General features: G+C 46.0%; 1 protein-coding gene across 1 annotated transcript in view; it reads right to left on the bottom strand.

Moving 5' to 3' along the window:
* fam222ba (family with sequence similarity 222 member Ba) overlaps positions 1–19,369 on the bottom strand; it is a gene marked incomplete at its 3' end in the record, with an annotated part of 73,814 nt that extends 54,445 nt beyond the window's left edge. The window contains 1 exon segment of the mRNA XM_080781003.1: positions 19,340–19,369.
* Positions 19,370–27,254: the final 7,885 nt, after the last annotated feature.

Genomic DNA, 27,254 nt, shown 5'->3' with positions numbered 1-27,254 from the left:
TTTGCGACGACGGCATTGGCCGTTTTTTTAGCCCAATGAGTGATTTTCTTTTTGCAAAATTGCTACTAGACTATTAACCTGAACGGGAAACCCATTTTGGTGTTAGCATCATGTTATGCTTTAGCTATTTAAAAATAACAGATCTACAAGCTCATAGCGCGCCACCGAGTGGCGCACTACGAGCTTGTATAGGTCTGCTATTTTTTTTAAATCGAAGAACGACTGACATTTTTTTAATCTGATCTCAGGTCAGAATGGGTTAATCAGACCAGTGTGTGTCCAGTGGAAACCTCGTATGAATCTGATCTCAGGTCAGAATGGGTTAAGTAAAACATTTGAGTGCTTTTTCCACCACTGGTTTTAGCCAGAGCCATAGCAATAGAACAGTTGAGACGTTGAGGGGGCAGAAACCGAGCGCTGTTCATGCAGCCTGAACTGAGACAAGCTGGAGTTGGAAATACCTTGTTTTCAACGAGGGGCGGCGCAAATAAGAGCTATTTTAAATGTGTTTTAAAGTATTGTACGGTAACAACTAAAGTCTTTATTTATTTATGTCGTACTATTACTACAAAACAATCTAAAACAAAAGGGATTTAAGATCATTAAAGCCCGGGCTGTTGCCCTGAGTCCAATGCATTTCTGCCTACTTTCCGGTCCAGGCCTTGTCCCATTGCAGTCGGTTGTCCCCATTCTCAATAGAAGTCGTATATAGGAGAGCCGCCGTTGGACTGAAGCCCCTGCATGAAGTGAACGCGGTTCGCGTATAACTCTTGTCTATATCTAAAAGGCTCTGCTTATTGCCGGCTTCGTGGGAGACGAGGTTTCAACTATAAGGCACCGGCTCCTCCTCCCCTGCGCGGAAGGAGCAAGAGGTTGCCGGGAAGATTAACCCAGCTTCCTTTTTATAGCCCCTGACAAGAGGTTAAATCACACATTACGCTATACAGCAGCAGCGCTCTCACAAATGCCTCCCGGTAATTAGATCAGGAATATTAACTCTCCTCTCTTCCCCTCCTCCTCGCAGACCGGCGCGCGGCCTGATCAAAACACCTTAATGGCGGTGTCAGTGCCACAGGCAGCACACACAGGGGGGAGGACATCTATACCGTACGAGTGTGGAATAGGAAAAGAAAGCAGTCTTTTCAGGCACACTTAAACCTATAAGCTAAACTCCACTGGACTCCATTCTGCTCGCCACGAACGAAGCACAGCAACAGCCAGATATTTTATAGACTATGGTGCTCGGTTTATGTCCATGCTATAAACCTCTTATCCCTGAACTATACTTTGCATTTTTGAATAGTTCAAAATGAATATATAGACAATAAGAAAGTAGACCTTTAAAGCAGTTAAAAGCTCAAGCAAGGTCACAGAGAGAGAGAAAGACTTCAATATAGGAGTCTGGAAAAGTAAAGACACGTCAGAGCTCTCCAGGACAGACGACCCCGATCTGGCCCTATGCGCTTCAAGGGGCGCCTCGACCAACGGACTGATATGAGATCCAATGGTTTGATTTTTGATGTATAACAGGTCGTATATCTGCTTTCATCCGTGTTCATTTGCTGTTCATATTCATATCACGTGGACCCGTTCATTTTGGGATATGTATTCCCCGGCGCTAATCACTAATTTATATGCCATTCCTTGGACTTTAGATACTTTTGAACTCAATCTACATGCATGTCAGGGATGTCGTCACTCTTACCTGACGTCACTCTTACCTGATGTCATCCCCTCCATATATAAGGCATTCACGCCAGAAACAATCTCTGTCCGACTATTGAATATCAACGTGGTCAGTATTGAGATTCTAAACCTGCAATTTAATCATTCTTAACTTGCTCCCAAAACCGAAGAATATCAAGACCAACTATCGAACTCCAAGATAACAACTTGTTAAGTTGTTAAGGTCAGCACTTTCCGCGCTTGCGACCAAGACCTCCATCCTTACAGAATAGTCGGACCATTATTTGGCCGCAGCGGAAAAGATGTCTGCTGTTCCTCCTAAAGCCACCCAAACCGGGGTCAAAGACGAACCACAAGCTGAAGGGTATGTTCCCCCTCTCTCGGATAAAACTCCTGGAGAAGTCAAGACTGAAACCCAAGCTGAAGATTCCGTTTTCCTTCCCTTGGTGAAGCCTCCTGGAGAAGTCAAGATTGAACCCCAAGCAGCTAATTTCCCCTTCATTGGAAATGCTGATTGTGCCCCCTTTTTCCCTGACTCCTTTGGTGGCGCGCTCAACCACATCAATGACGCCAGTGGTCTGATGGATCTTGCAGAACTCCAACGCAGGGAGCGCGGTTTGCAACTAGAGCTTGAGACTCTCAGATGCCGACTCGCGAATGCTGGACTAGCCACTGGACTTTCTGAACCCCCCTTGGCAACTCCAACCTCCCTTACCAGGCCCCTACCAATCCCTCTCCTACCATACCCTTCCTTCCAACCCAATCCGATCCATGTACCACCCAACCCATCCAACCCAACCCAACCCATCCAATTTAATCCAATCCAATCCTATCCACGTCCTCCTGCCGAGCACCCGGACCCACCTCCAGCAAGGAGATCGTTCGGTCTCCTCACACCGCCCTTCAACATAGTTTTCGACGGGAAGTCGGGGAGTTTCTCCCATTTTCTCACCAAATTCAATCTGTTGTTGGACGTCGAAGGCGTGCCTGACCCAACGAAGCGTGCATACCTCTTCATGAGTCTGTCCGGAAGACCCGAGGAGTTCGCGGTCAAGCTCGTCCAGGTTTATCCGAACATTTCCTACCAGGATTTGTGCTCTCAGCTCTCGAAGCTGTACGGCAAACCCCGAGCTTCGCTGTCGGACTTTTCGCACGAATCTCTCACCGTTTGTCAGGGCAATCGTTCAGTCAGTGAATTCGCTGCTGAGTTTCGGTACCTGAACGCCCTCGCCCCGCACAATGAAGAAACTAAGATTGGCTGTTTCAAACAGGGCCTGAGCCAGGACATGAAGAAGTTCGTCGCCTCTCAGGGCCGAGAGTTCGTGAATCTCGACGATCTGATTCAGGCTGCGACGACGTACGACGACAAACTAAGGGCCCTGAACTCGGATCAGTCCTCCTACCAGGCCCCTGCAACCTTTCAAACTCGAAATCCCCAGGCCGAAAGACCTCAACAGGGCCCCTTCACTCGGACTTTCCGTGAGAGGCTCCCAGAGGACGAGAAAGCACGCCGAAGACAGGAAAATCTCTGTCTTTATTGTGGCGGGAACGACCACCAGCTCGACTCCTGCAAGAGGCGACCCGGTGATCCACCCAGGCGGAACTTCCTTCTGTCGGACACCAGCGGCGATTCCCCTCAACGGCCTCCCCTTGAGGCCACGGTCTCATGGCTTGGCCGGGAGATTACCCTTCCGCTCCTCTTCGATACTGGGGCGCATGGTGATTTTATTCCCCAATCGGCGGTCTCCGACCTAGGCATCGGCACCAGGGCCCTCCCATCCACCCTTAGTTTCCTCTGTGCCAATGGCTCTTTCTTGTTCTGCAGCCGCGTGACCCTTCCGGTCGGACTGGTTCTCTCCGGCAACCACCGCGAACAAATCTGCCTATTGGTACCCGATGGAGACTGCCCGCTTCCCCTGATCTTGGGTCGGCCTTGGCTGGATCTCCACGAGCCCCTCCTCCACCATTCGGGCCGGATCAATTCCTGGAGCCTTGCATGCCATTCCACCTGCCTCGGGGTCGCCACCACTCCTCCACCCCTTGAACCCAACCACTCCCCTCCTGAACTCATCGACCTCTCTGCGGTTCCTGCCCCTTACCATGGCCTGTCGGAAGTTTTCAGCAAGGAACGTGCCCTCTCTTTGCCCCCTTACCGTAATCATAAGGACTGCTCCATCGAACTCATTGAGGGCGCCCCCCTGCCTAGCTCCAGGCTCTACAATCTCTCTTTGCCCGAGAGGGCGTCCATGGAGAAGTACATCAGAGATTCGATCGCTGCAGGGATAATCCGCACCTCTTCCTCCCCGGTCGCTGCCGGCGCCTTCTTTGTTGGCAAAAAGGACGGCTCCTTGCGCCCTTGCATCGATTTCAGGGCCCTAAACGGCATCACTGTCAAAAATAAGTACCCCTTGCCTCTCATCGATTCCGCTTTCACCCCCTTGCATATACCCCCTCCATATATAAGGCATTCACGCCAGAAACAATCTCTGTCCGACTATTGAATATCAACGTGGTCAGTATTGAGATTCTAATTCTAAACCTGCAATTTAATCATTCTTAACTTGCTCCCAAAACCGAAGAATATCAAGACCAACTATCGAACTCCAAGATAACAACTTGTTAAGTTGTTAAGGTCAGCACTTTCCGCGCTTGCGACCAAGACCTCCATCCTTACATCATTAAATCGTTTAACGATCATTAAATCGTTAAATCACACATTACGCTATACAGCAGCAGCGCTCTCACAAATGCCTCCCGGTAATTAGATCAGGAATATTAACTCTCCTCTCTTCCCCTCCTCCTCGCAGACCGGCGCGCGGCCTGATCAAAACACCTTAATGGCGGTGTCAGTGCCACAGGCAGCACACACAGGGGGGAGGACATCTATACCGTACGAGTGTGGAATAGGAAAAGAAAGCAGTCTTTTCAGGCACACTTAAACCTATAAGCTAAACTCCACTGGACTCCATTCTGCTCGCCACGAACGAAGCACAGCAACAGCCAGATATTTTATAGACTATGGTGCTCGGTTTATGTCCATGCTATAAACCTCTTATCCCTGAACTATACTTTGCATTTTTGAATAGTTCAAAATGAATATATAGACAATAAGAAAGTAGACCTTTAAAGCAGTTAAAAGCTCAAGCAAGGTCACAGAGAGAGAGAAAGACTTCAATATAGGAGTCTGGAAAAGTAAAGACACGTCAGAGCTCTCCAGGACAGACGACCCCGATCTGGCCCTATGCGCTTCAAGGGGCGCCTCGACCAACGGACTGATATGAGATCCAATGGTTTGATTTTTGATGTATAACAGGTCGTATATCTGCTTTCATCCGTGTTCATTTGCTGTTCATATTCATATCACGTGGACCCGTTCATTTTGGGATATGTATTCCCCGGCGCTAATCACTAATTTATATGCCATTCCTTGGACTTTAGATACTTTTGAACTCAATCTACATGCAAGCTCACAACGTGTCGATGTTGAACTATTCAAAAATGTAAAAAAAATAGTAAAAGAAAGAGAAACAAAAAAGGCAAAGAAGTTTAGGGATTTAAGGGGTTTAGCATGGACAAACATAGAGCCCGTACGTAGATGTTTATTTCCACAGTATGTAGAATGGCCACATTTCAAACGAAAGCACAAGTCAATACAACAAAAAGTGCTACTTTGAGGACGGAACCATGAAAAGCACTAAGACCGGTTTACACCCGGGTCAGGATATGAATGCACTGTTGAAAACAATCTTTATATTAACCCCCGTTGGTCAATTCATTTTGCCATCTTTTTTTTTTTTTAAATGGGTGAGTCTGGGTTATGATTTCATGACACACAGTTTGCTTGGATACGCGTTGCGTTGCGTGCACACACTACAGTCACGTGTGTGTGTGTAGTTGTGGAAGAAGCTATCATCATTCATCATTTTCCGAGCGCGGTCGAGATCATGGATTTCACAACGCCACGTCAGACTTTCCGGTCCTTCATTGCCATCCCCCAGTTCCATGCTTACTGATGCATGTGTCCCCTATATAGCGATGGCATATCAGGGAACGACAGTTTTCTACCTCTGGTCTGCTCTGAGGCAGGACTCCAGAGAAGAAGGGAAGATACAGTATAACCTCATTGTCAGCTCTGTAGCAGTGGCCGGCAAACTGTGTTCTTCTGGATGGGACCATAGTGAAGAAACACAGGGTTGGGAGAAGCTATAGTTTGACTGACTATACAAGCTATTTCTGCAAGCCACTCAATCCCTTCCTCTGGGAATAGTGTTCTCCTCAAAGGTGAGCTACTGCACCAGTGTTGCGAACTCTTGTGAGAGAAATAAGCCAAATCTTCCCTCGAAAAACAAGCCAAAACGAGCCCAATAATATTGCCATTATCATATAATACTAATGAATACAAATGGCATGCATGTCTAATAGTTATAAATCACACCCGTGTGAAGTGAGTGGTGCAACTCCGTGTGGGGTGTCCCCGGAAGTTCCAGACCCACAGGAACGCGGCCAGGGTGCCGGCCCAGTTACCGTGTGGGGGGTCTCTGTACTGTACTGTACTGTACTGTACTGTACTGTACTGTACTGTACTGTACTGTACTGTACTGTACTGTACTGTACTGTACTGTACTGTACTGCCCCAAATCATCATATATACAGTTAATATGTGTGTGCGTATTAGGCTGCGCAACAGTGACACAGACCCAGTGAACAGACCCAGGGACACACATATAGCTGTCTATAGGAGTGGTTGCACCACTCAAAAAAACAAGAACAACGTTGGCGGGAAACAAGCAGACTTGGCAACCCTGAACCCTGTGAACTATACTAAGCTAGCCTAGGTAGATCGTATAAGCACCTGGTCCCACGTTAGGGCTGTTAGCCAATAATGACACAGACGCACCATGCATGTCACTGTGTAAACCCTTTGCGGTGCATCGCAGGGAACTAAAAGTCAGCTATATGGCAACACTAATGCTTCTGTGGCTGAACTATAATGCCTGGCCAGTGGCCACCCATCCATGCTCCTATATGTCTGGCCAGTGGCCACCCACCCATCGTCCTATATGTCTGGCCAGTGGCCACCCATCCATCCTCCTATATGTCTGGCCAGTGGCCACCCACCCATCGTCCTATATGTCTGGCCAGTGGCCACCCACCCATCGTCCTATATGTCTGGCCAGTGGCCACCCACCCATCGTCCTATATGTCTGGCCAGTGGCCACCCATCCATCCTCCTATATGTCTGGCCAGTGGCCACCCACCCATCGTCCTATATGTCTGGCCAGTGGCCACCCACCCATCCTCCTATATGTCTGGCCAGTGGCCACCCATCCATCCTCCTATATGTCTGGCCAGTGGCCACCCACCCATCGTCCTGTATGTCAGGCCAGTGGCCACCCATCCATCGTCCTATATGTCAGGCCAGTGGCCACCCACCCATCGTCCTATATGTCTGGCCAGTGGCCACCCATCCATCGTCCTATATGTCAGGCCAGTGGCCACCCACCCATCGTCCTATATGTCTGGCCAGTGTCCACCCATCCTTTCTCTTATATGTCTGGCCAGTGGCCACCCATCGTCCTATATGTCTGGCCAGTAGCCACCCATCCATCCTCCTATATGTCTGGTCAGTGGCCACCCACCCATCCTCTTATATGTCTGGCCAGTGGCCACCCACCCATCGTCCGCCTAGGCTACGTATATGGCCCCCCCATCTTGTCTTCATGGCAATCACATTCTGTGGCTCTCGTCACGGCGCTTCAGGGCACACACACATAGCCTCGAGTAACACATAAAGGTTGTGCGCTATCGTGACACAATTTGACATTTAGCTCGACTAATTCAATGCTTTTCTTTTGTAAACAACCCCCTTTTCACACAAGCACGCAGTACGCACGCAGTCACACGCACGCACACACGCGCGCACACGCACACACACACACACACACACACACGCACGCACAGTCGCACACACAATGCACATAATGGACAATTTCATCATTTTCTCATGAGCTCAGCATGAGGCGCAAACAAAGGAGGGAAATGGCAACAGATATGCCAATCACTTGATTGCTGAAAGATGTCTGATGAAAGAGTCCCGACAAGAACAGATAGCTTTTCTTTCCTGTGGTGCGTTCCCATGTCTGCCGCTGATGACAGCACAAGCAACTTGTGTGTATGAACAATATATTATTATAGATCCTTGTGAGAGGGCTATAAGAGCCAGACCTTATGGCCTTGTGGTTAGAGTGTCCGCGCTGAAACTGCAGGTCGGGGTTCGATTCCCCGGCCCGGGTCATATAGCTAAACTAAAATGGGACCCAATGCCTCCCTGCTTGGCACTCAAGTCTTCTCTTACATGGAGGGGGTCCTTGGCATATATTTTAAAACGGGGGGTCCGCAGGCTAATGAGTATCAGTTTGGGGGTCCTTGACATGAAAACGTTTGGGAACCACTGCTGTATAGTGTCTCTCACACACACACACACACACACACACACACACACACACGCATCCCCCACCACCCCGTTTGGAATAACGACTCAGATCCGTAGCTAGTAAAGGAGAGCTCCTGGCTCCTTTGAGTTCCAATAAAAAAACTAACAGCTGACTGTCTTTGACTTCACGCTGCATGCTTGTGCCAACAACGCCTGCAGAAGGAAGTTGCTGCTGCTGCGCTCCACTCACTCACTGTACGTCGCTATCAGCCATGGTGGTGGTGGTGAGGCGGGGGGGGGGGTGGGGGGGGGGGTGGTGGGGAGGAAAGAAAAGCCTGGGATTTGCTTCAAACGGCCTAACTGAATGACATGCCAGAGATTAGACTCTGAAGGTCACATAGCCTTCGCCGCCCTATATCCTTTCAAGCGCTTTTCACGCGCGCGCACACACACACACACACACACACACACACACACACGCACACGCACACGCACACGCACACACGCGCACACACACAACCCTGGGCTCTTTTTTCTTATAACCAGAAGAATGTCATCTGGTTACTTTTCAAGGCACGGAGTGGAGAGATAGCATTCACTCTGCGGCCAACAATGAGCTATAGCGCCAACAAACAGGAGGTTATGAGAAGCCCCCCCCCCCCGTTCTAACTCGCTCTCCCAAGCACACAAAAAACAGCACACCCACACACACACACACACTGAGGCCTTGAGAAGTGGCACACAGGGCAGGCCACAGGGCGGGCACAAACACGCACACACACACACACACACACAGGCCCCTGAGAAGTGGCACACCACAGGGCACACGCATGCACGCACGCACGCACTCACTCACACTCACACACAGGGCAGGCCATGATAAACCCAAGCGGGTCGCTCACCATGTGCACCTCTTTGGCTTCCTCCGTCGCCAATATAGAATGAAGAAAACACCTGCAGCACTCAATGCAGAATACATGTCCTCTTTCACGTGATCTTAAGTTATATTGACCTCCGTTACACCCGTGTCTGCTCGTCAGAGGTAAAACACAAGATCGCGTGGAAAAAGGACATGTATTAAGAGTGAGTGTTTTCTTCATTCTATATTGTGCATCGTCGAGCCTTGCACCTATATAGAAGGATGTTTTTCTATAACCTCTCTTCTCTTCTCTTTCCTCCATCCATCCCTCCCTCCCTGCGCGGTACAGCACAGCACACACCATACCGTGTAGGTATACCCACCCCAGCTTCCTCCATCCCTTCCCGGTAGAGAACACACCGTACCATGGGTATACCCACCCCAGCTTCCTCCATCCCTTCCCGGTAGGGTATAGAGCACACACCGTGACCGTACCCACCCCAGCAGCTTGCATGCCCCCCTGGGACTACTATACACTGCTCAAGCAGGGCCTGTATACTCACTATACTCAGGGACATTAAGCTCAGTGGCAGTCGGATCAGATCCGATGCAGGCCACTTTGTGTGTGTGTGTGTTTTGTGTGTGTTTGTGTGTGTCTGTGTGTGTGTGTGTGTGTGTGTGCGTGTGTGTTTGTGTGTGTCTGTGTGTGTGTGTGTGTGGTTTTTAACCCATTTAGACCTGAGGACGATTCTAGAAATGCCTTCTAAATCCTGACAGTTTCCTGCAAAACCCATGGGGCGGCGGTGGCTCAGGGCGTACCAGATGGAAACCGAAAGGTTCCACAGTTCGATCCCTGTGGGCTCCCCCCCCCCCCCCCAGAGTTATATAGTGTCGAAGTGTCCTTGAGCAAAGATACTGAACCTCCTAATCGCTCTGGATGTTGTGCTGCTGGTTGGTGCCTTGCATGGTTTCCCCCCTCATGCCGTGAATGGGTGAATGTGATGCACAATCTATATACGTAAAGCGCCTTGGATAAAGGCGCTATATGAATGCACCGTTCTATGGGGGGGGGGTCCCATGGAGTCTATGGGCTCGCGCGAGCACATGAACCACGTGACTGTGCGGCGTTTTCTGCCCCCCCTCGATGTCGCAACTCCTTCTATTAGATGGCTCTGAGGTGTTCAACGTATACGGACACACTTAACAACTTCCACTCTATGATTCTGGGGTGAACATTCAGTGAAAATATAGCAGATCTACAAGCTCACAACGTGTCACAATCTGTGTAAAGGGAAAAACTGGGGAGGCTTGCAATGTATGTTGATTTTGTCGACTAATATACTATGACAAAAAGATGTTCGTCGACTACCTTTTTTCACTGACGAAAACTAAATGGAAACCAAGCGATGGTGACTACAACTATTAGTCATCATCAATGTTTTCGTCAACAAATAAAAACTAGACTAAAATGTCAGGAAGGGACTATAGTGGACAAGGGATCCAGTATGTATATGTCATTTTACACTTGGTTACGTGCTGAGAATAGCAGATCTACAAGCTCACAACGCGTCGCAGCGTGACGCATTGTGAGCTTGTGGATCTGCTATTAAGTGTAAAATCTGTACAATACATTGTAGTCGACCTAAATCAACTGTAGATTTAGTCCACTGAAATCTTATGTTATTTAAGTCCTATGACTAAAAAAAAGTGTGCCGCGGGTTCGACTCCCGATCCCGACGGCCTTTACTGCATGTCTCCCCCCCCCCCCCCCCCCCCCCCATCTCTCTCCCCACGTCCTGTCAGCCTACTGTCTGTCCCTCCATTAAAAAGAAAAAAAAAGAAAAAATTGAAACGCAATGTCGATGCCTTTTTTATTTTTATTTTTCAGTCTTTTCTTTTCTTTGTATGTTTGTGGTGTTGTTGTGTACTGTAAGGTTTTTGTCTGTCCTGTCTTGAAAACCAATATTTTTTTATTTTTTTTTTTTTTTTTTTAATAACCCATTTTGGGCAGGAAGCCCTTTTGGTGTTTTAAGCATTATGTTATACTTTAGCTATTGAAAAATAGTAGACCTACAAGCACCGAGTGCCGCGCTACGAGCTTGTAGGTCTGCTATAATTCTGAAAAACCGTGAAAATGTAGTGCAAATCTTTGAATATTATATTCTCTCAGAGCCGGCGTTTTTAACTCAAATATTTGCTTCTGCAGGGGGGGGGACGGGGGGGGGGAGGGGACGGGGGGACAACATCTTTTCAGATGGGGGGTCGGCGGCCAATTACATATAATCTTACGGTGGTCCTTGACATGGAAATGTTTCAGAGCGACTGACATACAGAAACATAAGAGGGTTTTCAGAAAACTGTCCTCGGGTCTATAAATGGGTTTTAACTGCTATTGGCATGGGAACCAAACAGAGAGCCACCAGTGGCCAGTATAGGTATAACGCCGGCAGTTGGCATGGATGTCGGGAAAAAAAACGAGCAGCAGCAATAATAATAATGGGTAGACTTGCTAATAGCGCCTATTAGGATTGCTGGGAACGATATGTGACTCTCGCTTGGCAACCACTACATGGAGCGGAGGGTGGTGAGGGAGGGAGGGAGGGAGGGAGGGAGGGAAGGGGGGTGTTTGAACCAACCGGGGCTATAGCCTTATCGCATGCCATAACCCATTTATACCCGAGTGGCGATTCGTTCTATACAAATGTCTTCGGAAGTCATGACGGTTTTCTGGAGAAAAAACCCCTATGTTTCTGTGCGTGTGTGTGTGTGTCAGTGGTTCCTCAAACTATTTCATGTCCAGGACCCCCCGAAAATGTAATGCAATTTGGCCACCGCATCGGAAAATATGTTGTTGCATGAGGGACTCATCCAGAAGCAAATATTTGAGTTAAAAACGTTCGCTCTGGAAGAATATACAGTACATATTCAAAGATTCGCGCCACATTTTCACGATTTAAAAAAAAAAATAGCAGATCTACAAGCTCGTGTATAGCGCGGCACCGAGTGCCGCGCTATACACGAGCTTGTAGATCTGCTATTTTTCAATAGCTAAAATTAAACAAAACACCAAGCGGGGTTCCCGTCCAGAATGCGATAAACAGATAACAGTATCTCCTCTCCTCTCTCTGCTCTGTTCCTGTGAGATCATTCATGGGGGCGCTGCGTAAACACAGCCTCTCCTCCTCATCCGTCCCCAGTGGCCCCGCATGAGGAGTCCACGACTACCCTGATGAAGATCAGACGCAGCGTCGTATAACCAGACCAAGCCCCAGACCGTCGAACGGAGTCACTATAGGGAAGCTTAACCCATTCTGACCTGAGATCAGATTCTGAAAAAATGTATTCTATGTCAGTCGCTAAAGCATAACGTAATGCTATAAATCCTGACTGTTTTCTTGAAAAAGCTATAGGTTTTTTCTATGTCAGTCGTTCTCAAACACACTCGTGTCACTCTTCACGATTCTTGAAAAATAGCAGATCTACAAGCTCATAGCGCGCCACCGAGTGGCGCGCTATGAGCTTGTAGATCTGCTATTTTTCAATAGCTAAAGCATTTACATAATGCTAACACCAAAAGGGGTTCCTGCCCAGAATGGGTTAAGATTCCTCTATGATTTGCCTCGAGCCGAAGACAAAACAATTGCATAAGGCCCTGTGGTCTTCTTGGCATTTAGAACACTCCCAAGCCTGGAGGACTGTATAGTTTGGCTGATTATGCACCACCCCGCTCCACAGCAGCAGGAGCATGCCTTTTTTTGCCCTAATTGGAGCTGCCAGCAAGTCAGCTACTGTGCAAGAAAGAGAAAAAAAAGAAAGAAATCAGCAGAACATAACAGCAAACCAACAAATACCGAGTTCAAATTAGGCTAATTCTCCTGCACTCCAGGCGCCATGTGAAGAAGCACTAAACTAAATAGCTTAATGGCAAACCCACAGTCACAGACTATATAGCTGTTCTGCAAGCCGTATAAGGTATTCGGAAAGCTGCCCCCTTGTTTCACGCCAAGGACCCCCACATTCACACTAATTAGCCCACGGACCCCCATTTGAAAAGATATGCCGGCGGGGACCCCCATAAGAGAAGATTTTTTTACGGCTCTAGCAGTGATTCTCATATACCATTTTAATTTCAAGGAATGCATTAGTCTACGGACCGCCATTTAATGGCATTTATATCTCTCTGAGACCCTAATTGATATTTTAAAATCAATGTTAATTTAACTCTGAGAGTGAGCAAATGGAACCAAATGGACCCGTCAGGGAGTCCCCCTGGAACTTTGGGAACCACTGCTTTAGCCCCATCCATATTACCCGAGGCCCACCCGACCCCTGCTCCTGAACCTCGACGGTGTGAGTCATCGTGACACATGAAGTCCAGTCGGTCCAGTCACACAACAAGGGCTTATACCGAACAACACCTGAACGCCCCCGTCTCTGAACAACACCTGAACGCCTCGTCTCTGAACAACACCTGACTGCCCAGTCTCTGAACAACACATACCAACGTGTTCAGCTGAGGAGACACAGCGCGGCCTGACAGCTATATAGTCTCTCCCTGAGTGCATACTGGCCTGGCTAGAGCTGCGTGTGTGTGTGTGTGTGTGTGTGTGTGTGTGCGTGTGTGTGTGTGTGTGTGTGTGTGTGTGTGTGTGTGTGTGTGTGTGTGTGTGTACAGCTGCTCTGGTGACTGTGAAGCTGAAAGGTAGGGATGGCAGACAGATCCCTATCCTGTAGTCCAGCCCAGGGCCAGGAAGGGGGGTGGTGGGGGAAGCGAAATTCAGCACATGGGTGAAATTCCAAAAATGCGAGTCATGTTAAAAGAAAAAAAGGAAAAAAGGAAGAGGCAAATAACCTCTTCCCTGCACAACACCTGCAAGAAATGTAAAAAAAGAACTACAAGCACCCTCTCTAGAATCTCATAGAATGCTATACGCATTGCAAAGAGCACGTACCAAATTACCAATTCAAGTGGTAAAAAAAAAAAAAAGCAACATCAAATGCATGCCTTGGCTTTTGAATAAAACACAACATGAGCGACAGCCAAGTGCATGGCTCCTCTTTCCAGTTTCCAGCACTGACAATTATTGCATCAAAAACACGCCATTCGATTCGGGCCAAGTTATATTTCGCAGTAAAAAAAAATAAGAAACAATCACCGAATCGTAATTGTGACTAATCAGTGCATTCTAAATGAGCTCTCAGTGAATCCCTGCAGCGAGAACTGCAACGTATAACAAAAGGAGTAGAAAAAATAAAGAATAAAGCTGCCCCAACAGTTCCCCCTTATATTCATGCTTTGTACCTTCATGTGATCATAGTTATTCATAGCCATGGTGTCTCTGATGTCTCCAAGAAATACTAGTCTGCAGCTTTCCTTTGATGTCTCATCCTCGTTTTATTACTGCCGTTTGAAACAGGCCTAATATTGGGATCCGGTATATGATTCGGACCTTATGTGCAGTCAGAATGCCCTAGGCTTGGAACACAAAACATATGGGCAGCAAATAATGCGATGTGTGGCCTGCAGGGCCGTGGCTCAGCGGTCCAGGCACCGTGGCCTGGGCAATCCAGTCTGGCAGCAGTGTGCCGCGTAGGGCTCGACTCCCGATCTCTCCCCCCATTGAAATGGGGAGAGAAATGTAGTCCCTCCATAAAAAAATGTTAAAATAAAAAGGCGAAAGCCACAACAAAACAAAAAAAATCACACCTGTGTGAATCGAGTGGTGCAACTCCCCTCTCTCCCCCCCTCCTCTCTCTCTCTCTCTCTCTCTCTTTCTGCTCCGTCAGATTAGCTTTATTATGGATATCAATCCGCGTCACTGAGAACTATTTTTTCATTATTATTTTGGCTCGGCCTTTCCTTCTTTAGCGAACCTAGACAGTCAGAAGTTGGATTTGCGTCCAGCAGGTGGCAGCCATGTCACATACTTCCGTCGTTCCAATTTCACGCATGCACAACACTCGTGCTCATTCACGTACACAAACAGGTACACGGACATTGCTGGTTGTAGGAGTGGTTGCTGCACCACTCAAAAAAACATTTACAGCAATGCGATGTGTTCTGGTTCCGACCAGTCATCACCCAGCCAGCCCTATGTGTTATAATTATGCCATATTCTTACAATGAATATTCCATATTGATGCGCAGGGATTAAAACAGGGTGCATTTTCTAAATATGACTCCTAAACGTTACGTCCGTGAAATGTCTCTCGGGGACTCGTCTGAAAGACCATCCCTGCATCCCGGGACTCATCACGACTGAAAACCTATTTGCATCACTTGTGATGGCATCTGACCAGTCATCACCCAGCCAAGCCCGGCCTATGTGTTATGCCATATTTAATACTCTGAATATATCATATTTATGCCGGACTCACTACTTATGGCTTTCATATCTCCACTCAAAACCAGCCTATAAATAATCACGTATAGGCATACAATGTCTTCATATACTGCTGGGCATTTCGTCACTGAAACGTACTTTGGGAAACTGATTTAAAAGGGCATTATGCTGTAAAAAGCCAAATAGACTTCTGCTCATTCACCCTTTTAATGAAAACGATCCTCCCTTTCCCAAATTTCCGAATCAATGCAGTCCAATATATGAGGCACAAGTTGGCTGGAAAACCATTATAAACCAGTGGTTCCCAAAGTGGGGTCCGGACCGGAGACCCCCAGGGGTCCTTGAGGAAGTTCCAGGGGGTCCCCATCAGCTAAATGATAGTTTGTATAACCAAATGGACACTTATGGGTCTGTAACTCTGAGAATGACATTAAATGGTGGGTCCATAGACTAATGCATTGTAATCCCCATAGGGGGGATTTTAGATCGCTTCATATAAGAACTGTGTTTGAAAAATAAACATGTCATCCCGGCCGCTTCACTCATAATGGATATGAAGAATCAACTGACTGAGAGAAAACGCTATGTCACTGCTGCTGAATTAGTTAGATTTTCGCTAGAAGCAGACTGTATCATATATGAGTGACTGACTGTTGCAAACGATACAGAGACACCTCCCTGACAATAACGCCGAGACAGCTTGTTTATTTTTGGACCACAACGCTTATAGTAGACGATATTAAGATCACCCCATGTTATTCTCCATTGAGAAATTACTTCCGCGAACCAGGGGAATCGAAGGGATGAGCGAGTTACGTCAGGACTTCGGTTCTCTATAGGGCTGTATTTTGCGTGTACCAGGTCTTATTCCCTAACTTGAGTAAACTAAAGACCTGGAGGCGTGATCAATGCTCTTTGGCCACTCAGAATAGCCAAATGGCATTGATCACGCCTCCAGGTCTTTAGTTTACTCAAGTTATAGGGAATAAGACCTGGTACTTATAAGACACGCAAAATACAGCCCATAGCATTAAAGTGGTTTAATTGGGTTGAACGTTTCCATTCTCCCTTTATGCTGACATTCCACGAAGAATGAAGACTCCAACTCCAATATTATCTGTGTACCTCGACCACAACATAGCATTCAGCCATTTTTCCTATAGCTCTTTATCAATAACTGCAACAACAACAGAAAGACAAATGATTTAAATTTTCAAAAGGAACAAGTCAAAGCAAAAGGAATTGATTTATGTCCAACATAACTGTCTGTTATTTTATTGGACGTCACATGGATTTGTTGAGCAGTGCACTGTGAGCACTTAACCCATTCTGACCTGAGATCAGATTCATACGAGGTTTCCACTGGACACACACTGGTCTGATTAACCCATTCTGACCTGAGATCAGATTCTAAAAATGTCAGTCGTTCCTTAGATTTTTCAGAAATAGCAGACCTACAAGCTCGTAGCGCGCCACTCGGTGGCGCGCTATGAGCTTGTAGATCTGCTATTTTTCAATAGCTAAAGCATAACATGATGCCGACACCAAAATGGGTTCCCGTTCAGAATGGGTTAACTGAGAGACGGTTTATCGAGTAATGAATGACTCATTAGGGCCTTTGACGACGTAAACAAACTTACACTGATTAAGCGACTGCTAATTTTTTACATCTCATGCTTCTTGGACATCTGACAGATTAATCTTTAAAAGGGCATTTGGACCCTTTTTTTGGCATCAAGAGAGAACAGATTGCTTCATTTGGTTGTGGGAGAAATAATATAGCACCCAGAAGCGAAAAGGGATCCCCGAGTCCTTTATGATAACCGCAGAGTCTCTGGGAACGCAGGTCTGTAATTGAATTATCCACCCTTTGGAAATGTAGGGCATTCACGGCTACACATGCAAAACTGCACTTTTGGGGGACTAATGTTGAGCTCAAGATGAGAATAAAAGCATTCATAAAACACACACAAAACAGCTGGAACCCATCCCAGCTGTTGTGCTCCCGCACAAACGACCTAAATTAAATAAACTCCCATGAGAAGGGAAATATATATATATATATATAAACTGCACAAACTGCAGTTTATATATCTGCACAAAAATATCTGCATAAACTGCACAAAACAGTCTTATAAATAGTCACACTTATATGCATTTTTGTGTACTTTATGTCTTTCATTATTATCCCCCCCCCCCCCCCCCCCCCAATTATCGTACTTCGCGACGTCATCATTAGCCAATAGTCCAGTCTAGTGAAGACATTGACACATAGGATGTGCTTCCAAGACTCTTATCTACAATCGACTACTGTACTATATCACACCGTTCAGCCTGGAATAGACCCACCACCACCATGCAGCCAGACTCACACTATCCTTCAACACAACACAGAACACTTAACCTATTTAGACCTGAGGACGATTCTACAAATGCCTTCTAAATCCTGACAGTTTTCTGGAGAAAAAAAAAACATGTTTCTATGTGTCAGTCGTTCTCAAACATTTCCATGTCAAGGACCCCCAAAGATATATGTAATTGGCCGCCGACCCCCCCCCCCCCCCCCATCTGAAAATGTGTTGTTCCAGGGACCCTCCCAGCATACCGTAGCAAAGATTTGAGTTAAAAACGCTCTGAAAGAAGATATTCAAAGATTTTCACTACATCTTCATGATTTTTCAAAAATAGCTAAAGTAGAACATAATGCTTAAAACACCAACAGGGGCTCCCGCCCCAAAATGGGTTAAACTGTAAACATTAGGTTTGGAGCGAGAGACCGTATACTGTATATCAATAAGAAGAAGACCCCACCATTAGTTATAAGTGCACGGCTGTCCCGGGTTGGGATTCCTGAAATGTGACCGGTCACAATTTCAAAACCTTTTTGCTTTCATAAGACCAAAGAGAGCCCATTAAACGTTATTATTATGCCCAAACCTTTTTATAATGGACAAGAGCTTTTATAGCAAAACCTAATATTCCCATGAGGGAATATTCCCATTTAGCCAGCTAAAACTATAGACTAAACACTAAAACATTCCGGGGGACTAAAATATGACAAAAACAAAATGAAAGCTATTCAAGAGACTACAGTCATCATCACAATCAGTTTGTTCTTTCTGTCCTCAACTGTAAAGGCATGTTATTATATTACCAATACAATAAAAGCTGTGAGTGTTAGGCTACAATGAAAAAGCCCTGTGTGTGAATGACATCAAATGCAACCAAGACTCACCAACTCAACTTTACAACCCAACTTGCTTATTCATATTAATAGTCAACCTATATCTTATGCTTTGTCTGGAGGATGGATGGTGTCATGGTGATCATGTTAGATTGGAAGCTGGGGGAGTGAGAAGGGGGGGGGCACCTGCATTACTAGTACAGAATACAGGCTAACACAAATCATACAAATCAAAGCCGCATGTCACGATTAGGTGACCAAAACGCGTATACTTTTTCCAATTGGAATGAATGAGGGTACCATTTTATCCTATCTATACCACTTGCTTGCTGGTTGGTTGTGATTCACTATAGCGGTCTAAAAACACATTTAGCCAGCTATTAGAGACAGCTTATTAGAAAACACCTATAGCCTATACTCCTAGGAGACACGCGCGCGCGCACGCACGCACACACGCACGCACACACACACACACACACACACACACACACACACCAGGCGTTTATGCTTCTCGCTCTCGCTAGCTTGTAGACCTGTTCTTTTTTGGCAAGCGACACCCACCCACCCGGCTTGAGCGATGGAGTACACATTAAAAGCTTCAGTTCAGACATCACACACACACACACACACACACACACACACACACACACACAGAGAGAGAGAGAGAGAGAGAGAGAGAGAGAGAGAGAGAGAGAGAGAGCTGAGCCATTGTTACCGTCTGAGCAATATTTGTGTGGCATAAATAATGGAATAAAAATGTCGCGGATATAAAATAGCATACAGGACTAGACTAGGATGCTGTTATACGTTTTCAAAGAAACGGCTATACTTACTCTCCGTTCAGCTCCATCGCTCAGTGCGTCGCCATCGCTTAATACAAAAAAATAAATAACTGTACAGATCTCTTTTTTGTAGTAATGTAGTGTAGTGTTGTTGCCCTGCCTGCCCTGCCGCCTGCGCTGCGCTGCCGAATCACTGCTGCGCTGCGCTGCGCTGCCTGCCTGCTGTCTGCGGCGGCTAACCTCCCCGGAGCATGCGCACGGACTGGTGGGTGCGTTCCAGCGCCGTTCACATGAGAGAGTTCAGACCGGTTGTGACAACTGCGTTCGCTTCATGGGGTCAGAAAAATAAATGGATCAGTTTATACTTTATAGCCTATTATATCCAGATTTCTGTTGTGGGCTAGAACATTGGGGAAAATTTTGAACCCAATAGTTTCTGAAACAAACATCACAAAAAAGAAAAATGTAAATGTTTTTTTTCCCCATTCCTGTTGATCACTCGATCAAATTATAAGATCCCGCGACTCAGTGACAAAGTCCTTGCACTCATAGGCAACAGCCCAGCTTTAATAATCTTAAAATCCCTTTATTTTAGATCGTGTTTTAGTAATAGTACAAAACAAACATTACAGAGACTTTATAGTTGTCACTGTGCAATACTTTAAAACAGTTGTCATGTAAGTTGCACACATTGCCTAAAATTGCTGATATTTGCGCCGCCCTCGTTGAAAACAATGCATTTCAAACCCCAGCTTATGTCACTCTCCAGGGCTGCATGAACAGCGCTCGAGCACAGTTTTCTGCCCCCTCAATGACGCCGCTCTCCTTCAGTGGCTCTGGTCCTGCGCACAATACCGCTGCCCCCCTTAAAGGTACAGGTGAAATTCAGCAGGGTTTATAAGGCTTGTCCTGTTGTCCGGATAAGTAATACATCTTTCCATTGTACTTGTCCGGTTGGACACGTGACTCTTCACTCTTGGTTTCACTTTGTCTGTGACAAACGCTATAAGTCTGCCATTATTATTGTCTGGCTGGCTTTGGACTAATAATAACCTTTCCAATATTCTTAATCAGGGCCAGCCGGGGGGGCAGACGGAACAGCCTGCCCCTATAGGGCAACCGGTCACTAGGGGCGCTGTGTAGCCCTCAAAATATCCATCCATCCATCTTCAACCGCTTATCCGTAGTCGGGTCGCGGGGGCAATAGCTCCACCAGACTGCTCCAGAATTCCCTCTCCATGCAGAGCAACATTAGTGACTTCCTCCTGGGGGATCCCGAGACGTTCCAAGGCCAGTGAGTCGATGTGTTTCCTCCAACTGTATACCTTGGTCTGCCTATACAGACGCCCGAGAGGCATCCTAACCAGATGCCCCAACCTGGCTCAAAATACCTCTACTAATCTCGCATTGGGCGCCGAGATCGAGGCATGGAACTGGCCCTGTTCTAAATACCCCTAGAATGTCTGTGATCTTACACAATACACAGCCATGTCCAGTCCGCGCACGGTTAGCAGACTGACCTGACCACGTTGGCATTTAAACGTGTAGCACTGTCTGCGTGTACTAACGCAGTAATTCATTCTAAAGACTTGGAGTCAGATATTGTCCTCTAGTTTCATATCCATTTGAATGTTCTGGCAGAAAACGAGTGTTATAAGTAAAATATCTGCACTTTTCCATGAGGAAAAGCTGGACTGAAAATGCCCGATTGGCAGGGCTGCCCCCCGGCCAAGACCAGCAACAGCCCTGCCAATCGGGCTCAGCCCTATTGGCATGACAGGTTGTGCGTTGGTCTGGCGAGCGGGAGGCCCGGGTTCAATCCCCGCTTTCCGCGCAATGCTATACACAGGGATACCCTGACACGGAACCTCTTCTCTGAGTGAGGTTCCAAACGGAGCTAACACACACGAAGCTGTGAATAGGCGCTCCTGTCTGCAAAAAGGGAAATAAGTAACGGGACGTGTACAGTAGACGGGTGTGTAGGAGCCAAAACTGACAAGCACATTCAGTGATTTATGAGACGTAGCTTGCGGAGTTTGTTAATTCAGACATACTCGAGGGGGTTCATGCCATGCTCAAAGGCGCATACTATACTCAAGGGGGTTAACATGCTGCATTACTATGTGGGCGTATAAGTGTGTGCAAGTCCCACACGTCATTCGCCGACCAATTGGCTGGGCTACGTAAGCTCACTAGACTGCGTGCTCTTCCTGCCTTCCTCTGCACATGGTTCCTGGTTGTATGTGATGTTTTCTCTCACCAGCACCACCGGTGGGGCTCTGCTATTTATGCTCCCCATGGGGTTTTTTATTGTATCTCCCTGCTCTTAATGTTTTATGTTGGTGCTTAATCGTGTTGAGCAGGGAGAAATCCAGCAGAGCCCGAATGCCAAGTCAAATATCATATGCACACTTACTGTGTGTGTATATGATATAAATAAATATTATATTGTAATAAATATTGGTAAATCTATTCGTGAGTTGTCTGACTGAAACAATATTATTGCATTTTTGTTTATTATTATTGTATTATAACAAGGTGATAGTGTTGTTATTATTATCAGTATTTGCATATTGTTGTTGTTGTGGTTTGTTTACTAATATTAGGTGTTTGTTGCAATATTTTATGATACATTTCTAAATATACTGTGTTATTTTGAGTGATATAACAGCTACTGCGCATGTGAAATTGGCCAGCGACGTCAGATAAAAGCGAAAGTGAGTTCAGAGTTGAGCTGATGCAACAGTGGAACGACACAAGTTTTTGACCGTAAACTTTGTAACCGTAAACTAGTAAAGGAATCGTGTTTTCATTATTTTTCTTTGATGTTGTTAAGCCAGCCAATTATTTTCAAGTGGACCCTTTTTGAGAGAAGCTCAGGAGGAATTCTGTTTGTGGATGGAAATAAGGGATTGGACTTTTCAATAAATTCCCATAAAAGTACACGAGTCACGAGGACGATCTCCGCCATTCCTTGGATGTTGTGAGTTGTATAACAAATAAGTTGGAGAATTATTCAATGATACGAGTCAATACTGTTATGATATGAGAATGACTGAACCCAATATGCAAGCCACCAAAACAGGAAGGTTCAAAATCAAAGTATTTATTTATATCCAAGGCAGATGAGGGACACAAACAAACAGGTAGCTGTAAGCTAGCTCAGGAAAAACTCAGGAGAAAACATTTCAAAAGTACAAAGAAAACTAGGAATCCAAAAAGGGCAAAACTCTAGAGTTCAAGGCAGTAAACAAAAAGGCTACATAGTACAAGGCAGTAAAACATAGTATAAAAATCAAACCTTTCGAGAAGACAAAAACCAGGAAGAAAGACAATGTTCTGACAGTGAGTGTTTGTACAGAGTCCAGTTATATAGTGAGCAGGTAAAATGTCAAAGTGTTCGCAGGTGGGCTGACGAGGCAGTTGGAGACAGGTGAGTGAAGGGACTGAGTGAGTGAGTGGAAAGGAAAGTGGGAGTGGCCAGGGCTGACATGGTCTGTGGGGAGACAGACCCTAACGAATACTAAAAGTTCCGCTTGGATATTACTGTGACTAGTGAAATCGCCATTATACTGTGGATGCGTTTTGCATTGTCCTGTTGTAGGCCTACTGTAAATCAAGTTGTTGAGCGAAATGGCTTGCTCTTGATTAATTTAATGTGGAAATATGATCATGAGCTATTTTGTGTGTATACGAAGTTGATATAGTTGGTCTGAGGGAGGACAAGGAGCTGCAGGCCTGAGGATAGATCAAATGGTTATGGTCCATCCTCTGGGAGCATCGATGTTCTCAGCAAGCCTCGAGGTAATCCACCCATTAATCCACCCATCCACCCACCACATGTTGAGATCTTCTGTAGTGAAACATTGAGGAAAGGCCATAGCAATCTGCCTATTTTGTTTATGAGATATACCTGCAACATTGACATTGTGGCCATTTTCAGATGTTGCAAGTGGGACTGGTATCTCGTTTTTTTTTCTTTTTATATCTTGAACACAAGAAGTACAAATAATAATCAACACAATGACAATTCACAACTATTCTTTTGTTCAAGAAGGGCAGAGAGAAGCAATGCTTATATTGACCGGCCCCCTTCTTACCTTTATTGTAAAACAATATATTATAATACAAAAATGAAAAGTTTATATAATGATAATAATAAAAATAATAAATCCCAGGAGGTCGGCCAGCTCCTCTTGGAACAGCAGGACGAACGCCACTCCGGCCGCCTGCGCCACGATGGCCGTCAACGCCGCGACGGAGAACAGGAGGCGGAGACACCCGCTGTCTTTGACAGCGGCACAGCAGCCCAGGAGGCCGACGAGGACCAGGGCCGGCCCCGCGGCCATCAGCAGGTAGCTCAGGAACTGCTCCAGTTGCACATCCGCGATTTGACCTCCCAGGATGGGGACGGAGGATGGAGATACCTTCATCCAGACACCTGCTACAAGGCCGGCAGCGCCTGCCACAAGGAGGATGGAACTGGAGACAATCATGAAGAATCTGGGGAGGAACTTCAAACATTCCATCTTGGCTTTGCTTGCTTTCTCTATACTGAGGAGATGTTTTCAATGTGTATACACAGCTTTTATCCCGTTGCTCTTGTCGTCATGATGTCACGATTAGTCATCCAGCCATGTCCAAATATGGAGTCCATGTATTGTGTCAACAATGGCAACCGTGACAACGTGGACTCCATGTATTGTGTCAACAATGGTAACCATGACAACGTGGACTCACCGACACACTGAGTAACCATGGCAACCCGGATGTCATCAATGTGACGTGATATTACTGACATCATACAGTGACCTATAGACACATTTGGACACATGTTGCCTGACAGAACTGGGCTTTCTCATGCCCATATATGGAGTTGTCTTTAGGCTATATGTCTACCTTGTGTCTCTTGTATGCCCATATATGGGGATCCATGTCAGGCATGGTCAAATGGAGCCAATGGAGTCTATGCCAGTATCAGGATTGTCCCGTACATATATGGGGATAAAATGTCAAAGTGTTCGCAGGTGGGCTGACGAGGCAGTTGGAGACAGGTGAGTGAAGGGACTGAGTGAGTGCAAAGGAAAGTGGGAGTGGCCAGGGCTGACATGGTCTGTGGGGAGACAGACCCTAACAAATACTAAAAGTTCCGCTTGGATATTACTGTGACTAGTGAAATCGCCATTATACTGTGGATGCGTTTTGCATTGTCCTGTTGTAGGCCTACTGTAAATCAAGTTGTTGAGCGAAATGGCTTGCTCTTGATTAATTTAATGTGGAAATCTGATCATGAGCTATTTTGTGTGTATACGAAGTTGATATAGTTGGTCTGAGGGAGGACAAGGAGCAGGCCTGAGGATAGATCAAATGGTTATGGTCCATCCTCTGGGAGCATCGATGTTCTCAGCAAGCCTCGAGGTAATCCACCCATTAATCCACCCATCCACCCACCACATGTTGAGATCTTCTGTAGTGAAACATTGAGGAAAGGCCATAGGATTCCTCCTGCAATCTGCCTATTTTGTTTATGAGATATACCTGCAACATTGACACTGTGGCCATTTTCAGATGTTGCAACAAGTGGGACTTCTGGACTGGTATCTCGTTTTTTTTTCTTTTTATATCTTGAACATAAAAAGTACAAATAACATCAACACAATGACAATTCACAACTATTCTTTTGTTCAAGAAGGGCAGAGAGAAGCAATGCTTATATTGACCGGCCCCCTTCTTACCTTTATTGTAAAACAATATATTATAATACAAAAATGAAAAGTTTATATAATGATAATAATAAAAATAATAAATCCATATTGAAAGTATACTGTTCATAATTTTGCAGGAGTTGGTCGACTGCTTATAGCATATTTTTTGCATATTTTTGCACACTTTAATGTTTATATCAAGATTATTCCAGAGTGTAACACCATATATTGAAATGCAGTTTTTTCCAGTGTTTCAGCTGTTCAGTGTTTGGGACCAAAGTGGTGGATCATGGATGGACGGATGTAGAGCGCTCAATTAGAGCACCCGATACCTATAGAATTACCTAGAAATCATCCCATTACCACCCGTCCTGATCATAGACTGTAAAAAATATGGACAAAGCGTTCCGCGGGTCTAAGGTGAACGTAAAATGAAGCCTGTCAGTCCTTGCAATGGAAGTCGCCATCTTTCTAGATCCGTTTTGGCCCAGCTCAGGCCAGCTGGCCCATTGGCTTGCCCAGACAACGAGGCGGGACTTCCCCCTTCTTCTTCGTTGGTTTTTATTTTGACTCGAGTGGGTGGGGGATCCCGTTCATAGACTGTAACGGTAGCCACGCCCCTCAGAACATGCGCAACTTTATGGTCATTTTTTTTATAAATGGGACCATAATTTTCCAAAAATAATATTATGATCATTAGAAATGAGACTTTAAACTAGTGACTGGAAGCAAAAAGTATTCATGACCATGTTTATTAAGGTAATACAGTCTAGGTGAAGTTGGGCCAAAATACATGGACTTCTATGGGGCTATGGGTTTTTCTGGGTCCAATGACAGCGCCACAACATGCCATTATATGAACTTTCATTTCCTTAGTGGCTTCACAAAATATCCGTCTGACTGCCCCCCTGGTCCTGATACAGAACTATCAGTTCTGAGGGGGGGCGCGTCTGAAGCCTGTCCTGGACGCAAACAAACCACCCAAGTACATTTTTAATACAGGATTTTTACTTGTAATATTTCAACATTGTGGTGTACAAAAACGTGTGTGAAGCGAGGGGCGCTCTTATCATCATACATCACATTCCGTGCTCAGCCAATCAAATCATCACAAATGTCATTCCGGCCAATCACTTTTGGCGCCTTCACTTTTCTCTTAAACTAGAGCCGTGTGCCCGTTGGGCACTGGCCTAGCTTGGAACGATGCAAGTTGGAAATGAATGCCCCCCACCTAGGATATTATGCCTGTGTCCCTTTTATGCCCATATATGGAGTTCTGTGTCAGGCATGCCCAAATATGGAGTCTATGCCGATGTCAGAACAGGCCATCTCCATATATGGAGATATAGGGGTGATCAGGTCCAGGCGAACAGTTCTTGGATTACAGACGTACGTACATTGGTGCATTTATTGCGAACGCTGTGAGCACTTACTATGAGACCTAGCAGATCATGTCTGTCTGTGTGTCTGTCTGTGTGTGTGTGTTCCGCTATACGTCTGTTGCATCAATCACAAACAAAGCTCCATATATGGGCACAAAGGGGGGACACACGGACACACACACAGACAGACAGACAGACATGATCTGCTAGGTCTCCTAGTAAGTGCTCAGTGCATTCGCAATTAATCAATTATTTATACATTTTTAAGATTTCTAATCTAGTCTAAATGGGGATCCCCTGGTAGAAGATATTTTCAGAATCATTGGGTGCTGTGACCCAGATCGTTATTTGTTCTCTCTCTCGTCAACATTGTTGTCTATCCTCTATGTTTCATACATGGGGCCCTGTAGAGGTTGCTGAGGTCTTGTTGTTTTCATACAAGGGGCCCTGTAGAGGTCGCTGAGGTCTTGTTGTTTTCAGACATGGGGCCCTTTAGAGGTTGCTGAGGTCTTGTTGTTTTCATACATGGGGCCCTTTAGAGGTTGCTGAGGTCTTGTTGTTTTCATACAAGGGGCCCTGTAGAGGTTGCTGAGGTCTTGTTGTTTTCATACAAGGGGCCCTTTAGAGGTCGCTGAGGTCTTGTTGTTTTCATACATGGGGCCCTGTAGAGGTCGCTGAGGTCTTGTTGTTTTCATACAAGGGGCCCTTTAGAGGTCGCTGAGGTCTTGTTGTTTTCATACATGGGGCCCTTTAGAGGTCGCTGAGGTCTTGTTGTTTTCATACATGGGGCCCTTTAGAGGTCGCTGAGGTCTTGTTGTTTTCATACAAGGGGCCCTGTAGAGGTCGCTGAGGTCTTGTTGTTTTCATACATGGGGCCCT

The sequence above is a fragment of the Protomyctophum bolini genome, assembly GCF_963924005.1.
Source record: "Protomyctophum bolini genome assembly, chromosome: 13".
Taxonomy (NCBI): domain Eukaryota; kingdom Metazoa; phylum Chordata; class Actinopteri; order Myctophiformes; family Myctophidae; genus Protomyctophum; species Protomyctophum bolini.
The sequence above is the reverse complement of the archived record's forward strand: the minus strand, read 5'-3'. Positions and strand labels throughout refer to the sequence as shown.